This window comes from Leptidea sinapis, chromosome 7, assembly GCF_905404315.1.
Source record: "Leptidea sinapis chromosome 7, ilLepSina1.1, whole genome shotgun sequence".
Taxonomy (NCBI): domain Eukaryota; kingdom Metazoa; phylum Arthropoda; class Insecta; order Lepidoptera; family Pieridae; genus Leptidea; species Leptidea sinapis.
The window spans coordinates 12873418-12889210 of NC_066271.1; the positions used below are offsets into that span (position 1 = coordinate 12873418).

The 15793-nt window shown below is 35.0% G+C and overlaps 1 protein-coding gene across 2 annotated transcripts in view; it reads right to left on the reverse strand.

The window, feature by feature from the left end:
- The window catches only part of LOC126965274 (Ig-like and fibronectin type-III domain-containing protein 2), a 217806-nt gene that overhangs the window by 101151 nt on the left and 100862 nt on the right, over positions 1–15793 (reverse strand). For both annotated transcript variants that reach the window (XM_050808773.1, XM_050808772.1), the window contains exon 3: positions 3808–3848. The gene's annotated coding sequence lies outside the window, so the exon portion shown is untranslated. The remainder of the gene's footprint in view (positions 1–3807; positions 3849–15793) is intronic.

The window sequence follows — 15793 nt, forward strand, 5'->3', positions numbered from 1 at the left end:
TGCAGGAAATGAAAGGCCGACAATGCTCCCGTGATTCCTCTGGTGTTGCAAGAGAGTTTGGTCGTCGGTGATCACTTAGCATCCCGCAACCAGGAAGATAGCGGTAAGACGGCGATAGCAAGAACTGTGATGGACAAACTTAAGAACATATGGAAGAACAGAAACGTAACAATTACCGCACGGCTTCTCTGCGCAAAATGTATTCAAAGACTCTCATGTTTCTGCTAAACGCCATAACATTCCAGCACTCAACAGTCGGCGTAGATATTTAGACACCATATTCTTATATAAATTAATAATAAGATGGTGATAGCAAGAACTGCGATGGACAAACTGAAGAAAATATGGAAGAACAGAGACATAACAAAAACTACGAAAATCCAGCTTATCCAAATACTTGTTTTTCCCATATTTTTGTATGCTGCAAAGACGTGGATTTTGCGACTAGTGAAGAAAAAGAAAATTTATGCTCTGGAGATGTGTGTTGCTGGAGGAGAATGCTGGGAGTTTCATGGACCGAGTTTTGCACCATCGTCTCCATTCTCCAATAACTAGGCATAAAAAAACATCTTTCGGTGTTAGTACAGAGTCGCATACTTAAGTACTTCATACACGTCTCCCGGCGCGAGTGTGAGTCCATCGAGCGCCTTGTCTTTTAGGGCAAAGTGGAGCGCACCAGAGGGCGAGGAAGGTCACCCATTCGATAGACCGACCATTAAGTCTACTGTGGGCGGTCCATTGAATGAGTGTACCAGGCTGTCGGCCAGCAGCGAAAAGTGGCGAATTCTCGTGAGGTGAATCACATCTGCCCCAAAAGATGTCACTTCGTGATGACCACGATCGCTTTGCCAAGATTGTCACGAAGAAGAAAAACCGAGAAGAGTAATTGTCCTTCTGCCTTATAGAACTACTTTTAAACGATTTGTTGTTTTATGGACGAGGAGGTCAAACTAGCGTGATCTGATGTGAAGTGATCACCACAATCCACATTCTCTTGCAACACCAGAGGAAAAACAGGAGCGTTACTAGCCTTCCAGAAAGGTGTACGCGCTTATTTTTTGGTACCCATGTCGTATCGTTCTGGAATCACCGTACAAGGATGCTTATTCCACAGCTTGGTTGTACGTGGAAGAAAGTTCCTTGAAAACCGCACTAAGACTAGCACTGAAGCATTTGAAAATGATAAAAAGTAAAAAAAAAAATAGTAGGATTAAACCTTTTAGAAAAGGAAGAGAATATAACAAAAATGAAAGGAAAAATAAATTACGGGCGATCTGAGGTCGGGAAGTGTTAAAAGTTTTAAGGAAAAAAACAGTTTATCCAGCAAAACTGCAAGTCCTATGGAAAACAATCAAATGGCAAAGTTGTAGGTAATAACATGATCTACAACTTTTGTTTCCACACTTTTGTCACATAACCTCGGGGAGCATCATATGCGGTAGAAGTCACACAATTTCTAAGCTATGTATATAGATGTTACGATACAAAATCTTTTGTTTCTAGTTTAAATATCTTCTATGACATTACCCAATTTGCATATATGGAGCATATTTGGAAGTAAATCTTGATATATCTCCGTAGTTGGACTTTATCAACATCTCCACGATAGTGGCTTGCGACAAAAGTTGAGATTTATTGATGTCGTAATATGAACATCATTCTGTGGTAAATATATTTGCTACTTACCTCTTTATATGTTACATTATTAAGGTTTTTTACTTTGTTGAAGCTTTTGGAAACTGAGCATAGATTTTTAAATAAGAAGATAATAGAAATAAAAACACTCAATGCATTCAAAAACTATTTCTTAAAAGAACCTAGAATTAATACACACATTTTAAGATTTTCTCATCAAGACCTTACCAACGATATATTATGGGGGTCTGTATCTATTGTGGTTACTGAAGAATACAATTTCCAACGCCGTCTTAATACGCTTTAAATAAACTCATTTGCAAAAAAAAACAGGCAGATTTAATTTATTCCGTCCCTAGAGAAAATACAATACCAAAAGAGGTTTCAATCATTTGAAAATATTACTGTTATTAAAAACTGTATTATACAAAAAAAAAATATTCCAAATTCAAACTTAAGACATAGTCGGACTTAAAAAAAATTTGCAGTTGGCCGGGAATCGTTGATATTTTGTATTAACTCTAAGCCATTTTTAGATAATTACTGTCAGATTGCCCTATTTTCTGTCCTATTTGATATTTTTTTTTCTTGATACTTAGCGGTCTCTAAAATGCTTGATAGAAACATAACGGTGAGCACAATAATAGCGCTACTTGAGGCTAAATGTCAGTGGTTCGACTGTACAAAGGACTTGAAAACGATATTAAGAGACTGGTTCCGACAGTAGAAGGCCTGGTCTGGAAAAAAAACCATGCACAGAAGCTCGAGATGACCGCTTCCTAGTGTACCAGCCAATGAGAAATGGCAAATCTTTTTGTGTCGAGCTCAGAAAGACTCTAGAAGAAGTGAGGGGTGTGCAAACCAGCTTATGGACTATCAGGAGGAGTTATTTAAAGCGGATATGTACCTAACTTCTTATTAAGATTTTTGTTCTTATTTTGATTTTGTCACACACACACACAAACGAGCGTACGGGTCATCTGATGTTAAGTGATCACCGCCGCCCACATTCTCTTGCAACACCAGAGGAATCACAAGAGCGTTGTCGGCCTTTTAGAAAAGTTTCACCTATAGAAAAAATTCCATGGGCTCGAGGCTTGTGGCGGTGACGTGGAGCGGGTCGTTCCCTTCCTTAAAAATGATAGAAGGAGGCGATGGCTGGTCTATGCGTCATGCTCGTGAACGGGTGCTGCTTGTGGTGGCTGGATGAACCTGTCACTGGGAAATCTGCTTTATGTTTTTATTTACTTTATTGTTTTAAATTTATGTTATTATATTTTTTTTATATAATAGCTAATAAAATGCTCGTGTTATGCTTTTATTTTATTTAAGGTATGTGTGGATTGTACTGTACTTTAAGTAATTGCTCGATAACTATAACTATGTTTTTACTTATTAATTTACATTTTTTTGACTTTCTCATGTAAGAAATTTAGTCATTGACGTTTGTGTATTTTGTTGCATCACTTTGCCAATATTGTAATTGAAATGATTTGTCAATTTAATTGAAAATAAGAACCTGTAATACGATTCTGTTTTGAAAAGAGCAATCTTAGAATTTCTTGCTCGTTCTTCTCCAAGGAAATCTGCATTCCAAACGAGCTGTATGAAAAAATTACATATTTCAGGTGAAATGCAATTTACCTTTGAAATAAAATATTTTTGATTTGATTTATAATAATATAATATTTTATTAGCAGCTAAAAACTTAGAACAAAATATAATAAAACTTAAAATTAAAAATATGAAACATAAACATTATAAAATAAAAGTAGATCAAACATCAGCCGCAAATATGCACAAGCTCGGCATATGCTGACACACATATTATGTATTACCAGCGCCGATCTTCCGCTTGAGCTATTCTGTGACCTTGTAGCTGTCTCAATACTTAAATACGATATGATTTATATATTCTTTTACATTAACACAAATAAAATTTGTAAAACATAATTTTATGAACGATGCGGGATTCGAACCCACGACCTCCGGCGTTCCGTGCCGGTGCTCTAACCAACTGAGCTAACCTTTAGTCTAGTAAGTTAAAAGTCTGCCAAAGAGCATTGTAAAAAAAAATAATCTTGGGCCAAATTATTCTTTTTTTTTCATTAAAATCTTTCAAGGTTCAAGGTTTTCCAAGTAAAGTTGCGAGATGTAAAGTTAAATACATACCTTAATTGAAGGGCTCGTTAGCTTGCTGGGTGCATGCGAATCTGTAACAATAGGAATAGAATTAGACTAATTAGTTTATTTTTCTGTTTCTGAAGCTTAACCGACGACAAACCTATGACTAAAGACTTTACCGTTCGCCAGTCTATCAGCAGAAAATTGTAGTTTTCCAATTACAGCACTAAAGTGCATAATGCAGCACAATGCTCAACGATGATTGGTAATATTATTTATTGTTGTAAAAAAATTAAAACTTTAGTTCGTCGTAGTTTTTTGGAAATAATAAAAGTTAGATCAGACTGTGTCACAAAAATAAATTTACGGTACAAACATTGACTATTTTTACATAAGATGTTAAGTCTCATTTGCCCGGTAATTTCAGTAGCTACGGCGCCCTTCAGACCGAAACACAATAATGCTTACACATTACTGCTTCACTACAGAAAGAGGCGCCGTAGTGGTTCCCATAATATAGCCGGCATGCTATATAAAGGAGCCTCCTACTGGTACATAAGGGGATGTCACTTGATGCCATCTCTTAAAGTAACGTTAAGGTGTAGAAGATTTTATTCAAATGAAATCATCGTAGCAATTAAGAAAGCAATTTCAGTATAAGATAGTCTCATAAATAATGTCAATGATATATTAAGTTCTTTGTTACAAGTAAGTAAACTTCAATTAAAGATTTACCATTTTAAAAACTTACTTTTATATCTAGATACAAAAATATAATAACCATTGCTATAGAGTCCGAGTGTAAATTACGGTTAGGTAGCTAATAGAAATAAATCGGTAGCCACAACCCTTGCCATACCCAGGGGACCGCAAACTATTTGAGGATAGATGTGCACTGGAGAATTGGACGAGCCAAGCTTACCGGTGTGTGGATAAATTGTTTCTTTGTTTCGCGATTCACCGGTGAATTATGGTACTGGCTATTAATCTGAGGTTTCCTTTATGTAATTTATCTTTGTTAAGCTGCAACTTTGCAGGCTTAGATGTATATTTTTTATGGTATTTCCAATTAGATTTCTATATTATTTGTTCAAAAACAGAAAGCTCGGTTTGTCTGTATGTTCTTCCTATACTTCGCGTCATCGTTATCAACTTATCAGCAGCCACTGCTGGAAAAGACCTCGCCCAAAGATCTCCACGCCAATCGACCCTGGATTCAGTTGTAGGTTGGATGTTGTTGGTACTTCGGGTGATATCATCCGTTTTTTCCATCAATTATAATTTTAATATAACGTTATAATACTTGTTATTTTTTAAACAAACTGTCGACTCGAGCCAAGGTGCTCATTTTCTTCAAGCTTGTCATGATGAATGGAATATTGTTCCATTAAGTTAACTCTACGTTCACCCATCATGTGCTCATCCAAATATTCGAATTCAAATATTTTTATTCAAAATATTCTTTAAAATCACATATTAAACGTCAAACTACCACTGATTCGATATAGTGTGACTCAGAACTGAGAAAAACGGACGCAAAAAACTCAGCGCGCTTTTTTTCATGATATATGGTTACAAAGTCATATCGTACAATAAACATTTATAATTAAAGAGCCTGAGGATGTTCGTTCCATTAACATTCTGTGGTATCATTAAGAAAATCATTTATGTTGTTTTAACCTTAACCACACATATGTTTTTTACGAATTCTTTTAAATTTCGTAACGTAATAGAAAACGAATACATCCCTCACTTCAGAAACCAATTGTAGAGTCATACTGTCGTATGATAATTGCTTTATAATCTCAACAAGCAATGGTATTAATGCTGTTATTAATTCACAAGAGATCACAGAGTCCCGAGATGACTTTGACACAAAAGATCCATTGTGTAGATGAAGGCTTGTCTCCAAGCTGCTCGTCAGAGATGAGATTTGATTGTTACACAATTCTACGAGAGTTGTATTCAAACGCTGATTACAACGCCGTTTATGACGTTAATACATGCATGCGTCAAAATGCCTTTATCACGTACGAGCGATTCAAGTATGAAAAATATTTGACTTGTACGAGATGTATCATAGAATTTCTAATTGAGTCGGGGTTATATTACCTATTGTTTCGAGAAAGACTCGTTTAGAGAAATTGCAGAATTGCATCAGTTAAATTTAATGACAAACTCTTAACAAAATGGGCACGAAACTTGAAAATTAATTTATATTTCTTGAGTTACCTGGCTGGACTTAAAAGAATGAGCTAAAGTATTCTCTTAACGTGTTCAGGAAGTTAACTAACAAGTAACAGATAGTTAACAATGTCTCCGTGTAGTGAAAAACTTACACGAGATATATCATAGGACTTCTCGACAGAAACTTTACAATAGCTATTGTTGTAAGCTTCCACCTCAGAGTTGGCAGAGCTGATTGTGAAATTGTAGCAACTAATTTAATGTAGCATATTTTAAGGCTTCTAGTAAAGGATAATGTATCTTCTATTCTATGTAAGCAAATATAGCGAATAGTTGGTGAAGCTAAAGTAAAATCTTCTCGTCCCAAATACCAGCGTGTCTGAAAACTAAAGTTTTTAACCAGTGATGACATACGGAACGCAGACGTGGTCGCTAACTATGGACTTTATGGGGAACAGTCGCTCAGAAGGCAATGGAGAAGGCTATGCTCGGAGCTTACCTCGGAGCTCGGATCAAATCAGAAATTAGGAGTACCGTAAGAGAACCAAAGACATCGACATAGCCCAGATGGTTGCAAAACTGAAATGGCAGTGGGCAGGGCCCATAGCTCAACGGCGACATGGCCATTGGGGCAGTAAAGATGGCGATCTTTGAGGGAGGCCTTTAATTAGCAGGGGACGTCTTCCTATTGAAATTATGATGATCCACGATAATTCAGTAGCCTACGTTTCACGTGGTCAATTGATTTGAGCTCATTCTGGAGTCTGGTGCACTCCAGGTCAGAGGAAAGAGCAATACTCAATAATATTTAATTTATTTCAACACCACGAGTACAATCATGTTTTACAGATATAGAAATGTATAATACAATAATAATAAACGATCTTAAAATCCTAAGCTTTATTATTATTTGTCAAATAGGGCCAAAACTCGCCCATAAGGTGTGTATTGTACCCTTTACTGTAGTTGTATATGGGCGTAGTTTCTGAAAAACGTTCAAATCCACAAACATCACATTTTAAGGAATTCGTGTTTAAAGTTTAATAAGTATTAGTGTATTCCATACATGTGCGTTGGGCTACTAAGTCATGACCTCATTCAAAGAGTGAGACAGTAGGGCTGCCATTTTTTGTCAGTCCGTTAATTTGAATCAAGTGAACAGTTTTGTGTTCTTAACTCAATTTCGACATAATTGTGGCTTGGAACGTTTTTCTGGAATTATGTCCATATGTGAACACGAAAAGTTCCAAAGTTCACACACAAAAATATTCAGAGCATATTCATTTTAATATGTTAGCACACATTTCTTGAGAGTGATAATTATTTGATGCATCTCCACAGAATACGACCCAATTAATTCTGAGTTTAAGTAGCTTAAGCGTTACAAATATGCTGTTCATGTTTTAAGCAACGAAAAGACAAAATTCGTTCATAATTCTCCTATTTTAAACCCCGGCGTAAAGCGGGTGTTTTATAATTTTATCTTTTTAACCGACTTCAAAAAAGGAGGAGGTTCTCAATTTGTCGGTATTTTTTTTTATGTTTGTTACCTCAAAACTTTCGACTGTGTGAACCGATTTTGATAATTCTTTTTTTAATTGAAAGCTGGTGCTTCCCGAATGGTCACATTGTAATTTGGTCCAGATCTGACAGTGGAATCCATCAGAAAACCATAAAAGTCTTAAATTTTGCTATACATACGTATACCAAAGTGGATAATAAATTTACGAATAACTCAATATCGCGCCAACCGATTTCGATGATTCTTTTTTTATTAGAAAGCATATACTTCAAAGATAGTTTGGTTAGGTTCTGATAACGGAATCTATAACAAAGTAACGGAACACTGTCTGTAATCAAATTGCAAAGTACTTACGTTCATTGCTGCATTGCAATTTTTTGTATATTTACACATATCTAGACAAACTGTTAGTTAGTGTACTTCGAATTCACTAAAAATCATAAAATAAAAAAAAAATAACAAATAAACAACCACCTTCAAAAACACTATTCCAAAACAATAGATATAATGTGCACTAAATAGTATAAAAATAATTGCGTATTTTTATACAATCTAAATTATTAATCTTATTCTAGTTACAATTATTGTAATTTTTGGAGTCGCACACAAAACTGTCATAACCATAATATTAACACCAGGAACAAATATAAACTTATAATGCCTACTACTCAGCTAAGTCGAGTTAGTAAGTCTTTTGTGGGTAAGTATTGTAAGTAGGTAGTAGCAGATAATGTTAAAAACAAATGTATTACGAAATTCGAAATAATTGTTAAAGAACTTTTTGTGGTAAAGAGTAACATAAATGATTTTCTTAATGATACCACTGATTGGGAATACAGTGACCGCCCACAGGCTATTAAATAATGCATTTTATTGTACAATTTTACATTGTCACCATATTTTTATACAAAAAAAAGAAGCCCGCTTAGTTTGCTGTGCCCGTTGTTCTCAGGTCTGAGGCATACCTTTTGGAATTGGTGGTAGTTTTTGACTTTCAATAAGCGATTTTATATCCTATTTTGAATAAAAATTTGAATTTTTAAGAGACCATGTGGAACTTACAGTCAAATGGAATCGCCGGAGCCAAGCCATCCACTCAGCAATGCAGACGATAATAATCTTTAGTCATGAAGTACCAAACATACAAGGAGTATAATATGTAACTAATGACAAGCTTAATTTATTCTACTAAAAAGATCTATGCTATAATATACTATAAAAGTTATATATAACACGATTCGCCACACTAAAATGGCATTGCTTGCGACTTGAACGATGGCTAGTCCATGCGTCAACCCGTGAACGGGTGCTGCTTGTGGTTGACCTATTTATAGATAATCAATCATTGTATTTGTTGGATGGGATTACTAATTGTGACAGTAATCTCGGCCATCATGTTCACGAAACATCCTAACACAAACAATGAATTCAAGCTGTAAAGGTTGATGCATCGAATATCCGATAATTTACAATTTTTACAATTAATTGTATTACTTTTTATGGAATATATTTTGATATTAAAAACGCTTTTAACTTTGAACACGTTTCAAATATACCAAACTTATTTGTTTTGTATATTACAGCCAATGTAAAATATTCCATTGATTGAAAAGAGTGACCGTTGAGTTTCTTGTATGTTCTTCCTTTTCCGAACGTATGGTATATTCAGTAATTTAAAAGAAATATTTGCTATAGTGATTCAAAAGCGCTTAGTATAAGCCTAATTGAATAAAGTTTACACGAATTTGACTTTGACCATAGAGCTATGTAATATGATTTCTATTCGGCACACCACAGAAGTGATTAATCACGTTTTGTTCCATTTTATCTGAAACAGTTTTCATTTCGGGGCGATTGTATTTTATCTGTACCTAGAGCACACAATTCCATCAAACTGCACATCCGTAATAAATGTTGCGATCAGTGTCCCTTGCACGTCAATTGTGAGTGATTGATTCCCAATTGTTCGCTCTATGAGATTTAGCAGGACTGTTGAATAGAATCTATATTGCATGTGAATATTATAACTATTTGCTCTGTGCAATCAATAGGTATGAGTAATGCCTCCATTATTATTTATTTCATTGTTTAGTCTTTGATTGTTTTCAAAGTGAGAATTTTTAGGTTTTTGGTGAATTTCACCATTCCCGACTTGTGGTCACACCAGTTTGTCACACCAGAATACGAGTATTTTTTTTCCTCGTCGTCACACCAAGGTTTTTACTACAGCCTGTTGGTAAGTTCTATAATTAGTGATGAGTCAATTTCTATTAACATGGCATTCTTAATAGTGTAGATAACGAATTTCACTATGTTATCCATATTTTTTTAGATTCACATCATCACTATGAGTTATCTATATTTTTTTAGATTTAGATAGATCTTGGTCTATGGAGCCTAGCAAGGAATTTGTTTAAAGGGGAGGGGGGGGGGGGTGGCAGGCGTAGACAAACCAAGAATATATTTAATGTTAATACGAATCTAGATTCAACCATTCGTACAGTCTTATGAAATTCGTCGCAATACAATGCCGCTCAGGATTCTTGAAAACCCAAAAATTCTGAGCGGCACTACAACTGCGCTCGCCACTTTGAGACATGAGATGTTAAGTTTTGCCCAGTAATTTCACTAGCTACGGCGCCCTTCAGACCGAAACACAGCAACCTAATATTTACACATCACTGCTTCACTGCAGAAATAGGCACCGTTCTTGTACCCATTATCTAGCCGGCATCCAGTGCAAACGAGCCTCCCACTGGTATTAATTATAAAATTGAATACCCACACTATAGATTTGGAAATTAACATCGCAAGGTTAGACAGCATACCCTTTGCGTATTTCTCGCAAGATTTCATTCGGGTCATAGTATGCACACTTGCACAAGCTGAATAAGGTGGAGAAATTTATATTCATAGAAATTCATTCATGCATTCATATCCAGAAGCTAGGAAATATGATCATGTGTGAATAAATGTGGACTATGGACTCCATTACATTGCTCTCTGTTCCATTATTTTAGTAAAAGTCTGTTCAACGAATACGTTCTTCGAGTAAAGCTTGGCGTATTAGTCGCAAATTTTCTGAACAGCATTAATACTAAAGAAGTAAAGGATACCTACTCACACTTGATTTGGTATTTAAGGATATTAATTGCTATCTGACAACCTGGTTGGTCTAATGGTGAAGGTACAGTTGCGGGTTCGATTCTCATTGGGATTTTTTCCACTTATTGATGTTTTCTTATAGATTATATTTCATGTAATAATAATATTTATAAATAAATTCAATCGGAAATATAATGGGAAATTTAAAAAGAACCAGCCAAGGTCATGTCGACATGGTCATGGCCACACGAAGTGCAATTTGCATTTAACACCGGCTTCAAGAAAGAGGATAATTTCAGGATATGTGTATTGTTTTTAAGTGATTTCGCAGACTTCCGTTCAAATTAGAGTTAAGACTTGCACTCAACAGTCACTCTCGATCATGCGTATGGCGAATCAACAGCTTCTAAAACACATGTTGAAGTGATTTTGAGAAATTTACTACTATTTATGTTTAATATGATTTCCGCAGAATACTACTTAATTCTATTTAGTTTTAGTTCCTTCTAACCCTAAAAGACTCAATCATCGTCGTATATAAATAATGTAATAAATATGATTCACCATCATCCCCAAAAGATGTCCACGACGATTGCTCCTGCGCTGCTCTCATCCAACGTATCCCTATTTAAGGGAATAAATATATTATTATCATGCACATGATTACTTACTACAAAATGGACCCCATCTGCTCAGTTACTAACTTCCCCTAACGCAATTTTAGTTTGTTAAATCACACACCGTGTTAAGCCACTTTAAATCCGGAGCATTACGTAAAAACCTTTCATTCATAATACATACGGTGGGTAGATGAGGTCTAAGCCTTTGATCACAAAGTGAGCACATTCCAGAACCACTCCAGTACCAAACGGGCCCACTTTGACTCGTACAAGGAAACTCAATTTAGTCGATTCGCATTTTATCGCTTCTTTTGCCATAATTCTTTTAACGCCGCGTGCATTTCGTAAGTGGTTTTTTGTGGGTCTGTTTGAAATACTAATGACATCGATAATTGGATGGAATCTGTGTTTCATAGCAATAAGGGCTATTGGGTGCGGTTACAAATTTTGCTTGTAAATATATTTTGTGTCGTTGGTTTTCTTTCATAGATATTTAAACTATATGTAAACTCTGTTATGATTATTCTTGTTAGTGCTTTTATGAGCGCATTTAAAATATATTTATGAGCTACTTAAAGAATTATTATATTATAGTAACAGTGTTGGTATGCCCCCCACAAGATGGACCGACGATCTGGTCAAGATCGCCGGAATACGTTGGATGAGGGCAGCGCAGGACCGATCGTCATGGAAAGATTTGTGGGAGGACTTTGTCCAGCAGTGGACGTCTTCCGGCCAATGATGATGATGAGTATGATGACTAGGCAACGAACTTATATTTACAAAAGTAAGTGCCCCAAGTTACTGAAGCACGTTTAAATCTCGAAGCACTTGATTTACAAATAAAAATTCATTCGATAGCGCATTACTGAGGAATTACAATTCACCTGGGATGATCCCACATAATCAACAGAGCCAGAGACTCTTTGAGCTTAAGATTATTTAAAAATATATAAAAAGAAAGAAAGAAAGAAATATATTTATTTGCAACAAACACAATATTTAGAAAAAACAGCTATACAAAACAAATTACAAATTTAGGCTGTGTTGCATCATATTAGCTGTTCTAGTTAAGTTTTAAGACAAATTTAACGTTAACAGTAACGCTGACTTTAACACGGAATATGTTTTACCGTCGTAGTCCTTGGCATAGTTAAAGTGAAATATCAAGTCAATATCGTATATATATTTGAAACTTGTGACAAGTCGCTATTTAGCTATTTTACATTAACCATAGCTTTAACCGGCGAAGATTGGACGGTTACGATGAACAGTAAAAGTTATGACGTCATCTGAAAATTGACAAATGGTGCAACATATTTTCGCTTAACCAGTACTTTAAAATCTTTGTTATTGCTAAAGTTGCAAGCCAGTGTTAGAATTCAGATTTAATGTCATTCCTCAAATCAATAAGGCCTAGTTTCCAAATCCATATAGCAAAGAAAACGCTTATCTGTCACAAAAAAAATCCAATACGTCATTCCCAGCCTTGCGAAATTCTCTAAGAAAAAGCCATTCACTCGATTGATAGATTGACAGATGACGGCTATCATCTTGTAAAGAAACGGACATAGCCGAAATACACTACGTTTTATACATCTGTTTGCTTTCAAACTTAGCCGGATTATACTTCGTCGCCTAATTATTTGCCCCTTATTAATGAAATGAAATGAAAATGAAAATGAATTTATTTCGGAAGAAAAACTGACACATTCACACAAAAAAGTTAAAGAGAACAAAATATATGCTTAATCTAATACTTAACTTACTTAACTTAATACAAAAGAAACAAAAGCAAAACTTGATGTGGCAGTGGTCTTCCAAAACTGGAGTCCACTCAGTTATAGTTGTGTCCATACACTATGAGCACAACACTGATTTTCAGTGACCCCATTGTGTGAAGTTTGGAGCTGAACTGACATATTTTTAAAAGTAAAATATAATTAATTGTGGCACTAAAATAATAAGTATGAGAAAAAAGAAAAATATGATTAACAAAAAAAAGTACGTAGTATTTACATCCTCTTTGGTCATTTCGTAGCTGGATTGTTAAAAGAGTTTCCTCCAATAATTCTTACCGGATTTTTAATTCACACCAAGAAAAGCTTCGTAAAAACGGCTCCAAATTTTTGAAAATTAAAAATCTCAACAAATGTTTGTAGACGGGGGTGGTAACTTAAACCATTCACAATTTTATTACACAATTAACCCTCATAAATAAAACGCGTCCAAAGTTTTAACAACCCTTAAATTTTATTTAGAGGCCATTCTAAGCTCGTTTAATAACGACAAGTAGGCGGGAAAATAGCCGAAAACAATTGAGTTGGAACATATATTTCTCGGATCTGAAGACAAATGCAGTTGGCTTCCTTCCAGATGCTTTTAATTTTATATCAAGTACAGATATTAGTGGTAATTGTTTGAATTGCATGTTATAATCTGCAGAATTAATAGAGTCAAATCGATGTGCTTATGATTTTAAGCTAATTTTGCAGTTTCCCTATCACTAACCTAAGAATAATATAACTATATGCGAGTAAGTATTTACACGGATGATTTTGGCGGTATAAAAGTTTAAACAGAGAATAACAATTGTCAGAGCAGGGATGTCACTTGTCAGGTGGCAAGTGACATCTAGGTACAAGGCGAATAAAAATAATCAAGCTGTCAAAATTTTAACATTTCACTCTATTATCCTACAAAGTTTAATTGTTATGGCATTTTTTTTATGACAGTAAGGGACGAGACGAGCAGGACGTTCAGCTGATGGTAATTGATACGCCCTGTCCATAACAATGTAGTGCTGGACGGGATTCTTAAAAACCCAATAATTCTGAGCTGCACTACAATTGTGCTCGTCACCTTGAGACATAAGATGTTAAGTCTCATTTGCCCAGTAATTTCACTAGCCCTTCAGACCGAAATACAGTAATGCCTACTACTGCTTCACGGCATAAATAGGCGCCGTTGTTGTACCCATAATCTAGCCGGCATCCTGTGCAAAGGAGCCTCCCACTGGTATTTCATGTCACGTTAAAAGAAACAATAGAACATGGAGTTTTGTCGGAATATTAATCGGTGCGCTCTTTTTTCATCATTCACTTTGAAACCATAGGATAATAATACCGAGATAGCATTACAAGTACGTTTGAAAAACGGAAAATAAATTATCTAAGGCATAAATTTCAGGAGTACAAATAACCCCGTATAGTTATCCTCATGTAACATCGTATTTGGTCGAATCCGCCCTTAGTCAATGATATTATAGTAGTAGAATTTTATTCCTATTATAAGATCTCAAAAAAAAAATTTCTCTTATACCGCACCGCATAAACACAAAATTATCTCAAAATAAACTTTTAAAAAATCCAACCTAAAATTATTAATGAGATTGTATCAACTTAGGAATCCTATGGTTACGAGGAGTCGGAACCACGGGGCTTCCTAGCGATTTATTAATAAAATTGTGAATTGAGACAGAATTGTTAATGTTTTTGTTTATATGGTTTCTATGCTCGCTAACATTAATTCATCTTTTAAAGAATTAACACCAAAATTTCGCCATTATGTGGCGTAGTAAATCGCTTAAGTGTAGCAGGAAGCAAGTTGCCTAATCGCGGTCAGCTGAAATACTACAGCTATTCTATAATATAATATACTTAAAAACGTTTGAATTTTTTTTTTCAAATTTTTTCAAGGCGTTTCACATACCGTCAGGCAACATCTTGCTCATTTTAAAATAGTAACGAAATAGTAGCAGTAGTAAAATGAAAATAGTAGTTAATTAAAAAAAACATTATCGGATTCAAAGTAAACCGAATAAATTGAACTAAAAATGTTGAACCCACTAAAAGCTTACAGTCATAGAGCTCAGACTTCAATACGAAAATCCCTCATTGTTTCCGCCATCCTCTTGATTACGGACGTCCATTCTCCCCCCCAGCCATTGTGAGAATCCTTTTATACAGCTATTGGGATAAGAATTCATCGCCTTTTGTTTTCACGTTTCAAAGCCGGCCATCTTTTTTCCATCAGCGACAATTCCTGTTGTGCCGTTTGAAATTCAAATTTCGAATAGTGATTCGCGCGCATTTTTATTTTTTTACCATCGCAGTTTTAGTAGTTGCGAAGTATTTGCTATATTTCATTTTTAATTTGAGTTTTATGAAAGAAGCATTGTTGTTAACGTAATATCGCTTTCGGACTTGTTGGTGTGAAATGATGGACTAGTGCTTTCAGTGTGTGTATTACCTTTATACACATATGCATACTGTATATACATTGAATATAGTATTATGTAATTTATTACAGATAACATTACACAATAAAGAGGCTAATAATAGCAGTCAGAGTTATCATGAATTAATACCCGAACATCCAAGATAGTAGCTTTATTAAAAACAAAACTTGAAATTTTAGAGGAATACTAGCTGACCCAGCAAACGTTGTATTGCCGATATTGAAATCGCGATACAAAAGTAACTGTTGATCGTAGATGGGTGAAAATTTGAAGTTGTATGTATTTTTTAATGCTGACTCATAATCAAACAAATTTAAAAAAAAAAATGTAAAAAAAAAATAAAAAAAAAATCGTGTGGAC